Source organism: Sapajus apella, unplaced genomic scaffold, assembly GCF_009761245.1.
Source record: "Sapajus apella isolate SASKATOON/1434 unplaced genomic scaffold, GSC_monkey_1.0 scaffold29, whole genome shotgun sequence".
In the NCBI taxonomy this organism is placed as follows: domain Eukaryota; kingdom Metazoa; phylum Chordata; class Mammalia; order Primates; family Cebidae; genus Sapajus; species Sapajus apella.
The window spans coordinates 18,176,385-18,191,349 of NW_022436969.1; the positions used below are offsets into that span (position 1 = coordinate 18,176,385).

Genomic DNA, 14,965 nt, shown 5'->3' on the forward strand with positions numbered 1-14,965 from the left:
CAGGTGCTCTGTCCCAGGGAGTTAGGGCTTTATTTATGAGTTTCCATTGTGCTGCTGCCTTTTTTTTTTCAGGACTGCCCTGCCCAGCGAGGAGGCAGTCTAGTCACTGTCTGCCTGCAGAGGCTTTGCTAAACTGCTGTGGGTTCTGCCCAGCTGCCGTGTGATCTTCCCTGCAGTCCTGTTTATATGGATGTAGTTAGAACTGCCTCGGCAATGGTGGCCCGCCTCTGTAATGGTGGACTCTCTCTGTAATGGCATGTTGCCTCGGCAATGGCAGACTACCTCCATAGTGGTGGAGTGTCTCAGTAATGGCGGACGCCCCTCCCCCACAGAGCTTGACCATCCCAGGTTCAGCTGTGCTTGCTGTGAAACTCTCAACCGAGAGCGTTTTCAATTGCTGTTTTGTTTTTGTGTGTGTGTGTGGGGGTGGGTCCAGCCGAGCCTGATCACCTGACATCCTTTTTAAATCAGATGAATGGGTGATCTGCCTTCCCGGGCCTCCAATCACCAGCTAACAGGGCACCTGGACCAGTGTATTTTGTATGGAGAACCACCGCTCCAGGGTGCCGGCAAAGCAGCCGCGCCAGCCAAAACAGCTGCGTGGTCAAAACAGCCGCACTGGCCAAAACAGCCATGCTGGCGAACCGTGGGGCTCCTCCACCTGGGAATCTCTGGTCTGTGGGTAATAAAAATTTGTCTGGAAATGCAGTGTCCACTCACCCTCTGCACTTTCACTGGGAGCTGCAATCCTGAGCTGTTCCTAGTCAGCCATCTTGGGTCCTCTCCGTCTTATTTGCATATTATAACAACATATTAAACAACACTCAGAGGCATGTGGCTCTTTGGTTAGTGATGCTTGTGAAGAGTGGCCCTGAGTTGTGTTAATGGGGAGTACTAATGGTTTAGATAAATTAGTAGCTGAGTGCTCCAAGGAGGTGAGAGCCTTGCCTGAGAGGAGTTTTGAGCAAAAGTGTTCCTATACAGTATTCCTAAGATTTCCTGTAGGATTCTACAGCAAAACAACAACAACAACGTGCATCTACCAACTGTACACGTTTTCTTCTACAGGCAGATAAGCAGATGGCAGCTCCTTAACCCACCCGCTGGAGAATCCTCTGTGCTCCACAGGCACTCTGAGCACTGCTGGGTGCTTTATAGTTTGAGTGTTGTAAAACTTGTCTTTTTATATGGGTGTGTGTTCTTGGGCATCCCTGTACCCTCAGCATACCTTTATTGGTGAGACCAGCTCCCAGTATATTAACGTAGATTCAAGATCTCTCAAAGTGATCGAGTGGTCGGTGAAAAAGAAAGAGAGACAAGGAAAAAGTTTTCCTTAAAGCTGGGCCCAGGGGAGACACCACATAATGCTGCTCCGTGGATGTCTGACATTCCCCTGAAAACCTCAGTTTTTCATTGTGCTCTTTCAATCGGGGAGGGGGAGCAAAGTTTCAGTGATAATTATACAAAAAGAATACATTTGCAAAAACTGGTGCACCAGAATCACAATTTCGTATTTTAAAAGCAGAACAATGTAAGGATAACTTTCTGTGTGTCAGCATAGAAACCATACACCTTAGCAAGAATATAGGTTAAACATAAACTTATGATTATCAGCAAGAACATATTGGGCTCACAACTACAGGGGGAACAGGATCTGACACAGGACAACCAGCCTGATCACAAAATCTGCGAGAGGAGCGGGTCTCCATGCAGGCCTGGGGGAGCAGTGGGTGAAGAAAGGCTTTCACATCCTTATCTCAACCACAGAGACAGACACCCCTCATGTGTCCGTTCGTAGGCTCTCCATAAGGGTCGCATTCCCTTGCCAGGGCTCTAATCAATATGCCTTCGCTGGGAAAGGAATCTGGGTAATAAGCCTCTCCATTACAGGTCTGTTTATAGGCTCTCTGCAACGAGAAGCCTATTACCTGCTGTCATCTCTCTCCGGCAGTCAAGCTATGTGGTTAGTCCCATTCACAGAGTTCCTGTTGTTACCGGAACAGTTCAGCAGACCCAAAGTTACAAGCTGCCCCTCAGCAAAGCCAAAGTTACAAGTCACATCTCAGCATTTCACATTATCTATCCTTCATTTTCTCAAATCTAATCGATACAGTAAGTAACAGGCATCACAAAGCAAATAACTCATTTCGGGGAAACCAAATTCTAAGAGAATTTACAGGTTAAAAATCAACAATTTCTTCTTGTTATTTCAGATAGCCTGGGTTTTGCCAGTTTTTCCAGAAGCTTGGGGTTGCCTAGTCACCACAGAGGGGTCCAGAGTATTCCCAGCAACTTTGACCCAGTATTTGGTACACTGTAAGCGTGCCCAATAAATGTGTGAAAAAATGAATCAATGGATGGATGAATGGGTGATGAGTGCTACGGTTTGGACAGTTTGTCTGTCCCTACCAGGTCTCATGTTGAAATGTGCTCCCCGTGGTGGAGGTGGGGCCTGGTGGAGGGGTTTTGATCATCGGGGCAGTCCTGCACGAACATCTTGGTGCCACCCTCCCAGAAGTGAGTGAGTTCTCACTCTAATAGTTCCTATAAGAATCGATTGTTTTAAAAAAGCTTGGTACTTCCTCCCCTTTCTTTCTTGCTTCTTCTCTTGCCTTGTGATGCCTGATCTGCTTCCCCTTCTGCTATGCATGGAAGCTTCTGAAGTCCCTCACCAGAAGCAGATGCTGGCCCCATACTCCTTGTACAGTCTGCAAAGCTGTGAGTCAAATAAACCTCTTCTCCTTATAACTTGTCCAGCTGTAGGTAATCCCCCATAGCAATGCAAAAATGGATGAACACAAGGAGTCACATTTGTAAAAAAAAGTGCAGTCTTTGAAAATTTGGGAGTGACTTACCTGGAAGTTTACAATAATTTGTTCTACATAGGGCAACACAGGACAGAAACCACCTGTTTTGCATTGGGCTATTCTATCCATCAGACTTAAGGATAATCCACTGAGGGCAGGGATACTGTCCATTTCTTGCCATTGTTGTGAGTTTCCAGTGCTCACAACAAAGATTTGTTGGATGAATGAATGAATAAACAGCTAATGTAAAAGCAGAGGATGGTGTCATTGTTAAGAGCATGGACTTGGGATCTATGTTGCTTAGGTTCAAACACAAGGTACACAACCTTGAGCAAGTTATTTAAACCCTGTGTGCCTCAGTTTCCTCATCTATAAAATGAGGATCATGGTAGTGTCTACCTCATAGCGCTGTTGTGAGGATGGAATGAGAACTCATTTAAAGCACTTAGAACAGTCCCTACAGAATAGTAAGCCATATAGAAACGTTTGCCGTTATTATGGAATCTCAGAGTGTCCTTAATATCAACAGAAATTATTTTTCAAAAAAAAGGAAATACAGCCATTGGACCAAAATGGCCTTTTAAGTAAGTTCTGTGTCCTACCTCCATTATCTGTAGAACTTTGGGATTTCAGGACATAATTCCAGGCAAATGAGTTTCTATAGCCTCAATATATTTGAAAAACAAACAAACAAACACAGTTCAACAAATGAAAATCTAGACCTGAGATCAAGTAATTTGGTACTGTCCTGATTCTGCCTAATGCATGTCTAAGCCTGACTTAGTTAAAGGTAAAGAGAAACAAAATTAGAAAAGCACTGATCATTTTTTTAAAGGGGGATATTGTTACTTAAGAAAGACCATTGGCATAATTGCATTGTTAAAATACTGTACTTTGGAAAGATACTTTTTTTCCTGACAAATCTTAGGCAAAAACAGATGACAGAAAAGCAATCTAGTCAGCTCAGATTAAGGCTCTAATAGAAGAAAGAGGGCAAACCTGAAAAAAATGCAGTCATTTACTTAAAAGCAATTTCTAAAGCCAAAAAATTAATAATAACTAAATCTGTGTTACAGACTTCATTTGCTATTAGGAATGAATTTGGATGGGTCTTGGAGCCTTACACCATGCATCAAAACTAATTTAAGCTTGGATGACTTTCTTTTTCATATGGTATATTTAACTCTTATCAGATGGATATACGGACAAATAAGTAATGACATGTGCACAGTAAATTAAGCTAAAGCCATTTTTCTCCTTTATGGACTTAACATGGGGAAAGCATTATTCAGGGATGATTTCTTCAGACACTCGCCCCTGTAAGAGCCTGTCATGGACCTGAGTCATTAACATGGTATAAAAGAAGAAATTTCGTGCTGTTACCCACGTGTTCTTCCTGAGCCCTGTTAAACTGGACTCCACTGTGCCCTGCACGATGGGCTTGTTGCTAGGTAACAGTCACAGGGACCCCGGAAAGCCTTTCCTCGGGGCTGCAGATATTTTCTAGTAAAGCTCTGGCTTCTGCAGTCTGGAAACTGTGTTTCCATTACTCATTGTCTCTGTTGCTCTTCCTCCCATTTGCTTTTGTTTACAGATCCCAATTTAACAAATGAGTTCATCCATCTCATGCTGTTAAACAGCTGTGTAAAATAGAGACCCCACTTTAATGGTATTGGTCTCCTGCAACAGGTAATTTAATAAGGAGCATTCGACCACTGATGTTTGTCTCTACTTTGTACAAAGGCAAGCATTAAGAAAAGCATGCAACCGTATTAAGATGCTTCACAACAACAAGATGCTCTTTAAAATACCGGTTTAACTGAGACAAAATCTGTTTCAAATCACAGCTGTTTAGGAGACACGTGGAGATATTTGAAAATGAACTAGATATTAGATGACGTTAAGAAATATGCTAAAATGTCAGATGTGGAAATCGCATGGTGGTGATATAACAGAATGTACTCATTCTTTGAAGGTGATGCTTAGAGTACAGTGTCATAATATCTATAAATTACTTTAAAAGGCTTCAGCTAAAAATACAGATAAAGCAAATATGACAAAATATTAATATTACTAGATCTGGATGGTGTGCTATGTGAGTATTCATTGTTCTATTCATATTTTTATATGTTGACATTTTTCATAATAAAAAGTAATTCATATTTAAAAAAAAAAACACTACCATCTTCAGAGGAGGATCTCGTAACATAGAAAGCCGATTTATTCTGCTCCTGAAAAGAAGAAGAAGAATTTTAAAGGGGCTGGAGTAGTAATTGAGGAAGAAGATTGGGGAGGCAGAGAGAGAAAAAGTGTGTAAGGTTGAGGACCCTGTGGAGGGAAGTGGCCATTTAGAAAGCCCCAGTGGTAAGTGGATGCAGAATAATGACTTGTAGTGCTCAATTTGAAATCATTTGTGTCTCTGCAACGTAAAGTCCTTCTCTACAAAACACAATTATTCAGTAAGTTGTGCTATACTCAAAATGATTCATGAGAGTGAAAAATGAATCAGGTGACAACTTCAGTGTTGTAGAAAGAGTCAAAAGGCACACGATGGTAAAACCATCCACATACTTAGCCATTTTCATGGAAGCTGGAGTTGAAGGTGATCATGAGACTCAAGTCCTTGGTAATTCATGGAAAGCTTTGGAAAGAGATTAAAGGTTTAACCGAGAATGAAATTAGACTTGAAACAATCTCATCTTGATCTCAAGGGCTCAAGTTATATCGGGACAGTAAATTTTAGTCTTTCTTCAAGTCTAATAAGATTGAAATAAAGTATAATATTATCTCATTTGTAACAAAGTAGGGCATGCATATAATTTATCAATTAATCAGGTCATAAAATAGATATATTTACTGCGAAAGTCATCCAATAAATATTTACTGAGTATATAGTGTTCCAGGTACATTTTTATAAGCTAAAGACTGACACAGCAGCAGTGGTTTATATTTTGGCATGTACTGTAAAAGAAGGATGGGTCCTAGACATCACGTGAAGGCAGAACCAAGAAAGTGTGCTGATGGCTTGGAGTACAGGAGAATGAGAGGAGTAAATGATGACATCCTTTATCACTAATTAAGTGACAAGGGAAAGACTGCAGGAGGGGCAGGCTTAGTGGGCACAGTAGAAGATAAGGGACTGGCTATGTTAAGTTTGAGATGCTGTTTGACATCTGGTGGAGATGTTCTGAAGGCAGATGGATATGGGCATGAGGAGTGGACTGACGTTGGGGACAGAAATGTAAGTTTAAAGTGTGTGGTATATGTTTATTGTTTTAAGTGTACCTGGGATTTGTTTTACTCAGTCATGGAAAGATACACAGACATGCACAGCCCTGTCATGAAGGAATAAGTGTATTATACTCACAGATCCCTAGAAACAGGTGGCATGGCAGGTCAAGAAGGGTCACATGGGGAAGCACCAAAGTGAGATGGGAGGGCAGAGAGAGAGAGAAATTGTAAGCAACAGCCTTCACTGTGGTTTCCCGAGAAAGAATGGGTAAGGCAGAGTGAGTACATTTCAGATTGGCTAGTTAGTATCATTTCAGCGGGCTCTGTGTGTAGAAGCTGTCCCTCCTTGTCTGATATCTGGTCGTGTGGTCACTGAAGCATGTGGGCAGTGGCCCGGGGTGTAAAAGCTCAGATGAAGAAATGGAGGATATAGGCTCTGGCTTGGTTTGGTTTGCAATTGAGAGAGTTGTTGTTTACTCTCTCTAGGAATTGGCTAACCCTGGGAGAAGCAGTCCCTCCAGGGTCAGCCAGGCGTCAGACGTCAAAGCATCAGCATATAAAAAATAAAAGACACCACAGTTAACACAATAATATTTAAAGTTATGATCATGGATGAGATCATTAGGGGTTGGAGCTATGGGCATTCCAAGCAAGAGGTCAGCAAGATAAGATGGTTACAGCAAACAAACAGATAAAAGGGAGGAAAGCAGCAGAGAAAACCAGGAGAACATGGTATCCCCAAAGTCAAGCAAATAGTTTCCCAGAGGCAGGAGTGAGAAACTGTGCAAAATGTGCAAATGTTGTCACGTAAACAACATGGGGGCATTGGTGACACTTGCAAGAGTAATTTTGGTGAAGTTTTGGGATCAAAAGCTCAAATGAATCATGTTTAAGAGGACAGAAGGGAGGATTTGGGAAAAGTGCTAAGTACTCTTTTGAGATGTTTTGCTATAAAGGGAGAACAGAAATGAAGTAAAACCCAGAGTGGGGTCAATATAAATTTTTTTAAGATGGAAGGAAAAACTGAGCAAAGGAATGGCACAAGGAAGAGCTTGGAGAGGTGCCTGTGAGTACACAAGCAGGGTGCAAGAGGAGGGTCCAGCCTTGGATCGGGGTGTGGACAGTTCAACCACACTGTCATGGTCTGAATGTTGCTTCAAATTCAAATGTTGAAATCGAATCCCCAGTGTGATAGTTTCTGAAAGTGGGGCTTTGGGGAGGTGATTAGGCCATAAATGGGATTCAGACCCTTATAAGAGAGATGCCAGAGAGCTAGGTAGTCCCTCCCTCCATGTGAAGACATAGCAAAAAAGCACCATTGATGAACCAGAAAGCAAACCCTCACTAGACATGGACTCTGCTGGCGCCTTGTTCTTGGACTTCCCAGGCTGTAGAACCATAAGAAATAAATTTCTGTTGTTTGTAAGCTACCCGTCTATGCCTTTTTGTTATAGCAGCCCAAACAGACTAAGACATAGTGATGGGCGGGGAACAGGCACAGGTGCTGGTCTTCTTGAGGATATGAGGATACAAAAGCTTTCTTTTTCTCGGTGCAGTGCTGTTTTTAGCTTGAGGGCTGTTCTTTTATCTGACGCTGACTTTGATGGTATTGACTGGATAGGATACAACAATCTGATTCATGTGAAGTGAAAGAGACTCCCCCATCTCCTTTTTCATTTTGGCATGGCATTGTAAAAGGAGGAAATTGAAAGAAAGAAATGTTCATCTAAAAATACAGTCACATAAACCAGAGGAGTATGGTCCTGATTAAACTGCTCACACCATCTTGGGAGCAAGTGGATGTGGGAAGAGAAAGAACTGAATGTGATAACAGTAAACATTTTGATGCCACTTTCAAGAAGCAAAAAGTTAGTTACTTCCCAGAGTATCCTAAAGGTGAAAGAAGAAAAATAAAACCTCACATACACAAAATGTAGATTCAGCATTTGACTGCATCAGGAAAGGCTTGATAGCCTCCGAGGGAGTCCCTAAGAAAACGGTTTAGGAGGGAGATGCGCCGGCACACACACCCCCCTAAACACTTAACACCCTTAACCTCTCAAATCCCTGACAGATCACAGCCCTGGGAGTTATGTTGCTGGGACTGGGATGCCTGCATTCAAGCAGCTTATTCTTTTGACCTTGTGGTTGTTATGTGCCAGTTGCAATGACATGTCCCCTGCTCTTCTCTTATAAATAAAGGCAATTTACTCATCACTGTCAAACAGTGCCCTAAAGACACCTATTTTTTTTTCATGTTTGTAACAATCCTCTAGGTGGGTGGGGTAGCCTTCGTGGAAGTGATAGGGCTCTGAGCCTGATGAGAAATCGTAAAGTGCTCCCACTGCACGGAAAAGGTCATCTCTGACATTCGGTCAGGCCAGCCTTTGAGCTGTCAGTCCAATCCTAAGACAGGCTTATCCTCCCCACAGAGCTGGCCCTGCTTCCCCTGTAGGTGCTGGCAGTGTGTCCTGGGCACCAAGGCCCACAGCATCGTCAGCTGAGTCTCCCAGATGCCTTCCCAGGGGCTGGGCCCCCTCAGTATAGCACTGTAATTCACCCAGCCAAGGATGTGCAGGCACAGCCAGGAGCAATGGCTTTCCCACCTCCCTAAATGAATTCCTCCCACCCCTTCCAAGGAGCTGTAAGCAGCTCAGATACCCTGTGAGCCTTTATTCACTTCCCTTGGGTGTGTATTTGGTGTGTTTAAATTCTAGCTGACTCACTCTGGGCCTTAAAAACCATTTTATCCTGAATTCACCCATCTGCTGCCCAGGAGGGAATCATTTTCAAGCCAAAGTTTTTCACCTGGGTCATGCCTATCTCGTGCAGTGACAAATCACAGTTGGCCCTCTCACCAGAAATGATCCGGCAGACAGAATGTTTTCATTTGTACCAAGGCCCCCGTGTTATCTTTTATGCTAGTCACAATTCCTTTCCCAGGCTTTCTTCTCCATCATGAAAGTGTATCACAGTTAAGGAAAAGAAAGCTCCCGCATCTAGGGTCCTCTGAGGTCCTAACTGATTTAAACCACAGGCAGATTTTCTGTTTGCCGTTTCTTCCCATGGAAACAATTCACACTGCACGGCCTGTGTTCAGGGAGGGGAATGACTGGCGTTTGCCGTAGGGATAGCTGGTGTTGTTTCCCAGTTCTCCTTTTCCTCAGTATGGGTTATAGAGTCATCTTTATTCAGGCTCAGAAAATCTTGATTTATGTCAGTAATAAGTATGTGCTTTGTGTTGGAGCCAGTGTGAACTGCTCAGAATACATGATGTGTTGGTTATAAATTGATAACCATCTATTGTAGATCACAGGGAGCTCAGAAGGAGACAGTCATGTGTATCAATTCACAGCATATAGGCCTGGCCCCAGTGTGCACATCCCAGTCTACATGGCCAGAGCATCTTAACGTAACCCAAACTACCCCACAGGCATCTAAAGCCATTTCTCAATTTCACTAAGAACACGCAGATCCTCTTTCAAGTCAGTCATGAGTCTTGCTTATGAATCTAACTCTCCTCTAAGAAGCCTGATCTCCCAAGTGAAAATCTGCTCTGTTAACTGTGTGCCTTATGAGGAAATAAATGTCCCACAGCTGTGAGAGGTAAAATTCAAACACAACAGGAATACACTTGGACTCTGTACAGAAGGGTGCAACCCCCAGCATCTTCACAGAAGAGTGAATCATTGCCACTTAAGAAGCAACCAGAATAACAGAAGTTTAGTAAAGCCCAACCATGCAGACATTATCCTTCTCACCCAGTCTCCTCTCCTACCTCACTTCCTTTCACCAATAAAGACCTAGAGGAACCATGTAGAGCTTAAGCTTCAGTTTTGTTAATTGCTTAACCGAGTTGCTTTTCAGAAAGCATCTGTAATAGTCCTTGAAACTGAACCCAATGAATGGAAATTCACAAAAAACATTAGTAAGATTGAGATGCTTTTGTATTCATTTTGGGATGCTCAGGCCCCCGGAACTGCATTTAGTCCAGGCACGAAGGTAACTGAGCTTTGCACAAGTAATGGTATAAGATGGGCAGTTATGAGCTCTGACAAAAGACACTGTAAAAAGAAAAATCCTTGGAGTGATTATACCCTAAAAAATGTGCACGATTGTTAAGAGTCCTCTGGGAGCAATTTTTGAAGTTTGTATCCATAATTGTTTTCTCCAGAAAAACTGGGACATTGAAAAGCTGGCTTTCTTTTTACATTGTGCACCGTGTCGAGACTATTCTACTTTCTCTTAAGTTCTGAATCATGACATTAAATAGGACAAGAAAATAAAAGTGTGGCATTCCACCAGGACTGTCAGCTGAGATAGAAAACCTGATTAACAGCAAATTTGGCACCTGAGACTTCTGCAAATGGAATGAATCGCCAAAGGCGTGTCTCACTGAGAGAACATTGCCTTTCCATTCAGTTTTAGCGGAAAGTGTGTGTTATTCAATATGTTGCATTAATTGTTTTCTTAGGAAGCTGTGATCTAAATATAATTTTTAATATGTGCATTTGTCAGAGGCATTTTGTGTAGCTGGATCTATATATTATAGTTGACTATTTTATTAAGTGCTTTAACTTTTAAAGAAATTGTGCCATATTTACAAATTATCTGTACTAGCAAAAACCTTATAGGGCAAGCTTAGGTTAATTACTGCCAGAATGATTTTGGAGGTCTTGACATGTTTTCAATTTTGGTAAGAAAAACTCAGCATTACTAAGAGTGTTATGCCAATAACTAATTCCTATGATGAAAATATATTGCTGTATAAAACTCAGTTGTCAAGATAGAAGCTATAATGACACAGCTTAGGAAAGGAGGAATTTTAAATGAAAAGTTCCAGAAGCAGAAAAGGTCAGCTAATTCATTCTCCTGCCTCTGTTAATCGCCACAGCAACTACATCTCAAACATTTATGATCCTCATTTCCTATTAAGCCAAGGTGATAACCACATCTGGCGAAGGGTAAGGATGGAGTTTAAGACAATTAAACGTTTAGCATTGAATATATTTGATAGAGCATTTTTGTTATGGTTTTTTTTTTCAAATAGATACGATTTTCAAACTGCACGCCCAGAGCCTGAAGGTCTGCTGGAGATGCAACAAGGACTGTTATAGGGAAATGCTGGGGCGAACAGATTACCTACTTCCTGCTCTCCACTCTGTAAAGAGCAGCTCCTCCCTTCTCTCTCTAGTAATATCGGCGCTTGAGAAAGAGGTGTTCTGTTACTTAAAGGAGTTGAAATAGCATTGTTTTCATCTATCTCATACCAATAAGACATGAAAGGATACTGTAGAAAATATTTAAACAGGGAAACCCATTATTAAATTTAAAAAATGGTCACAAAGAAGTCTGACTAGTATAAGCTCTTCTTGTAAGTATATTCAGACACAAAAAGAAAAAGATGAATAAATTTTTAACAAATAATATCGAGAGCTGAATGCCAGGGAATACAGATAATTTCTGTTTTATTGTTTTTGCTTCTCAGTCCTATTTTCCTTGCCCCCAATTTCTCCAATGATAACATCAATAGTCACACAATTATAGCATAATATCCAAAGCAAAACATTTGCATTGGTACAAACCACAGATCTCATTCACATTCCTCCCTATTCACATACACGTGTGTATGTGTGTGGGTGTGCATGTGCTCATAGTTCTGTGCCATTTTATCATGTGTTGATCTGTGCAACCACCACCACAATTCCATCACCACAAAAATCCCTACGTTGGTCTCTTTATGAATTATCGCTGGTAGGTGTTCCACGGTGTGGCCACAGCACAGTTTGGCCATTTACTCAGTGTAGGACATTTGGATCATTTCCATATTTTGATTATTACAAATAAAGCTGCTATGAGCTTTCACGTACACATTTTTGTGTGGATGTAAGTTTTCATTTCTCTGGGATAAATGCTCAGGAGTGTGATTGCTGGTAAGTGTGTTTCGTTTTTAAAGAATTTGCCAAATTGTTTTCTAGAGTGGCTGTGCCATTTCACATTCCTGCCAGCAATGAGTGAGAGAACCAGTTTCTCTGCATCCTCCTCAGCATTTGGGATTGTCGCTGTTTTCATTTTAGCTGTTCTAATAGGTACTGTATATAGTGATGACTCATCGTGGTTTTAATTTGCATTTCCCTAACGGTTAATGATGTTGAACATAGTTTCATGTAATTATTTGCCATATGGATATTCTCTGTGGTGAAGTCTCCGATCATATATCTTGCTCATTTGCGAACTGGACTGTGATTTTTTTACTGTTAAGTTTTGAGCGTTCTTTATATATTCTATGTATGTGTCCTTTGTGAGATCATGGTTTCCAAATGTTTTGTCCATGTCTGTGGCTTATTCTTTTATCCATTTAGCAAAATTTTCCACTGAGCAAGTTTTTATTTTGATGAAATCCGATTGATCATTACTTAAAAACATATCTTGATTTTGGCGTCATGTCTAATAAGTCATTACCAGGCCAGGCGCGGTGGATCACGCTTGTAATCCCAGCACGTTGGGAGGCCGAGGTGGGCAGATCACCTGAGGTCAGGAGTTTGATACCAGCCTGACCAATATGATGAAACCCTGTCTCTACTAAAAATAGAAAAATTAGCCAGGCGTGGTGGGTGCCTGTAGTCTCAGCTACTTGTGAGGCTGAGACAGGAGAATTTGCTTGAACCTGGGAGGCAAAGTTTGCAATGAGTCGAGATGGTGCCACTGCACTCCAGCCTGGGTGACAGAGTGAGACTTACATCTAGGATCCATGTTGAGTTAAATTTTGTGTAAGGCTTAGATCAAGATGATGATGATGATGATGATGGTGATGATGATTGCCTGTTGGTGTCCAACTGCTTCAGCACTATTTGTTGAAACAGTTCTTCCTCCATTGAATTACTCTTGTGCCTTTGCCAAAATCAGCTGGCTGTACTGGGTTCTCTGTTCTGCTCCAGTGATCTACATAGGTCCACCCCTTCACCAATACCACACGGTACTGATTACTGTGACTATATATTAATAGTAAGTTTTGTAATGAAATAGAGTGATTCCTACCACTTCCTTTTCAAAATTGTTTTTGCTACTTTAAATAAGTTGATCTATATCTTATTTCTATATATTTGCAACTTTAGAATAAGTTGATCTATACCTGCAAAATATATTGCTGTGATTTTGATATGAATTGCATTAAACCTATAGCTTAATTAGAGAGAAATGTTAACTCCACTGCGTTGGATATTCCAATCCTTTATAAACATGGTACATGAGTTTATTTATGTAGATCTTTGGTTTCTTTTCTTTTATCAGTATTTTGTAGGTTTCTTTTCTCTCTCTCTTTTTTTTTTTTTTTTGAGATGGAGTCTTGCTCTGTCACCCAGGCTGGAGTGCAGTGGTGCAATCTCAGCTCACTGCAACCTTCGACTCTACAAAAATAAATAAATAAATAAATAGGCTAGGTGTGGTGGTGCATGCCTGTAATCCCAGCTACTCAGGAGGCTGAGGAAGGAGAATCGCTTAAACCCAGGAGATTTTCTACATATTTGAAGGATTTTCTATATATTTGTCATCTGCAAAAAGGAAAAGTTTTATCTTTTCAGTTTTAATCTCTATGTCTTTTTTTTTTTTCCACTTTCTTACCTTATTGTGCTGGCTAGGGCTTTTAGTATTACATTGAATAAGAGTGGTAAGAGCAGCCATTCTTACCTTGTTCCCAAATTTAGGAACAGCATTCGGTCTTTGACCAGTATGTACTGTGCTAGCAGTAAGCTTTTTGTTGATGATTTTTATCATGTTGAGGAAATTTTCATCTACTCTTAGTTTACTGAGAGATTTTATCATAAACAGGTGTTGAATTTTGTCAAATTATTTTTTGTCTCAATTGATTTGTTTTCCTTTTCTTTTTGAGATGGAATCTTGCTCTTGTTGCCCATGCTGGATGTTGCCCAGTGGTGTGATTTCAGCTCACTGCGACCTCCGCCTCCCGAGTTCAAGCAGTTCAGCTGCTTCAGCCTCTGAGTAGCTAGGGTTACAGGCATGTGCCACCATGCCTGTCTAATTTTCATATTTTTAGTAGAGACAGGGTTTCACCATGTTGGTCAGGCTGATCTCGAACTCCTGACCTCAGGTGATCCACCGCCTTGGCCTCCCACAGTTCTGGGATTACAGTCCTGAGCCTCTGCACCGGGCCTTCAGTTGATACTTTCATGTGATTTTTCTTCCTTCACCTGTTAGTATGGTAGATTACACTCATTAATTTTCAAATATTGAAATAGACTCACAGCCCCAAAATAAATCTCACTTGGTCATGGTGTATAATTCTTCCTATATACTGTTAAATTCTACTTGCTAATATATTGCTGAGGATTTCTTTCTTTCTTCTTTTTTTTTTTTAAGACGGAGTCTTGCTCTGCCGCCAGGCAGGAGTGCAGTGGCGCAATCTCAGCTCACTGCAACCTCCGCCTCCCAGGTTCAAGCGATTCTCCTGCCTCACCTTCCCAAATAGCTGGGATTACAGGCATCCACCACCACATTCAGCTAATTTTTGCGTTTTTAGTAGAGATGGGGTTTTACCATGTTGGCCAGGATGGTCTTGATCTCCTGACCTTGTGATCCGCCTGTCTCAGCCTTCCAAAGTGCTGGGATTACAGGTGTGAGCCACCACACCTGGCCAGAGATTTCTTATCTATATTGATATAAGGTACTGACTTGTAGGGTTTTTTGTATGCTGTTTATGTCAGGTCTGGGTATAAGAATAATACTACCTCGGGCCAGGCGCGGTGGCTCAAGCCTGTAATCCCAGCATTTTGGGAGGCCGAGGCGGGTGGATCACGAGGTCAAGAGATCGAGACCATCCTGGTCAACATGGTGAAACCCCATCTCTACTAAAAATACAAAAAATTAGCTGGGCATGGTGGTGCGTGCCTGTAATCCCAGCTAATTTTTTG

At 41.6% G+C, this 14,965-nt stretch overlaps 1 long non-coding RNA gene across 1 annotated transcript; it reads right to left on the reverse strand.

Annotated features, from left to right (window-relative positions):
• Positions 1–807: 807 nt before the first annotated feature.
• Positions 808–4,660, reverse strand: LOC116561520. The gene is made up of 3 exons (XR_004273468.1): positions 4,195–4,660; positions 1,229–2,757; positions 808–1,009 (listed from the first exon to the last, which is right to left on the reverse strand). It is a non-coding gene; the product is annotated as an uncharacterized LOC116561520 (long non-coding RNA).
• Between the last annotated feature and the right edge of the window lie 10,305 nt (positions 4,661–14,965).